Below are 1,089 nucleotides of genomic sequence, written 5' to 3'. Positions count from 1 at the left end.
CCGTTCAGTGGTGCCCCTGCAATTCTCTCGGGCCTGCGGCCAACTCGTGGGCTATGAGCAAGGCAGGAGCGGTCTCTTTGGTTTTGCAGCGGGGATGAAATACGAGGGGAAAAAAGGGATTTCTGCGTTTTTGGGAGTTTCCCATCATGTGCTTGTGAGGTGCTGAGGATGTGTTTCTCTGACGTCTTAGTGGTTTCCCCGAGGTCCTGGGGGTCGAGTGGGTTGTGGTGTGGCATCTCCATCCTTCAGGAGGGGTGGGAAGGACTGTCCGTCCTGTCCTCCAGCCCCTATTGAAGTTCCCATCCCAAGTGGCGGTAGCTGGTGGTAGGGGTGTTGGACGTGGACTGTGGATGAGAGCCCAAGGGCCAACTTGTTGACGTAAACTTGCTCGGAGCAAGGTCCTGTGGGATCCTCTGCTGTGTTGGGGTTTCTAATACCTTCCCCAGGTGAACAGGCAGGAGCCTGGCCCTGCCTCTGACACATGCTGCTGGTAAAGATGTGCTTTATTGGCATGGTTTCTAGCAGCCCTTCTCCCATCCCGACCGAACCGTGCCCCCCACCCAGCACCGAAGCTCTTTGGTGGGGTTGGGCAAGCACTGGTCCCAGCCCCGACTGATGGTATGCCACTGAAAATTTGATCCGGAGGATGTGCTGGTGCTAGAAATCCTAGCTGGGGATGACATCGGGCACCGGGCAAGTCCCTGGCGTTGGGGACAGGCTCCTGCTCTTTCCCAGCACAACAGCTGTTGGAGAAATGGAAATCGCTGGGAATTAATCTCGCTGCAGACGTGGTTAGCAGAGCAGGGCTTTCGTAAGGGAAATTTTAGATCTCCTTCCTAGGATAACCCAGGGTAAAGCTGAAATTAGTTTATAATTATATAGTAAATAACCCCCCCCATCTTGTCATTTCACCATCTTCTGATGAATATGGAAATGAACATTGTTAAGGGGAATTAACGTCGCTACGGCAGCCTTCCAGGTGAGCGCCTTGCGGCTCGGCCGTGGCTGCGACCGACGGGAGGGTGTCGGATCACCTCCTTTAGCTGGGGTTAGCACCCGACGAGTTGAAACAAGGCTCTGTGTTTTCAG

Source organism: Cariama cristata, unplaced genomic scaffold (assembly GCF_000690535.1).
Source record: "Cariama cristata isolate BGI_N322 unplaced genomic scaffold, ASM69053v1 scaffold22312, whole genome shotgun sequence".
NCBI classification, from domain to species: domain Eukaryota; kingdom Metazoa; phylum Chordata; class Aves; order Cariamiformes; family Cariamidae; genus Cariama; species Cariama cristata.
Note: the sequence above shows the minus strand (reverse complement) of the source record.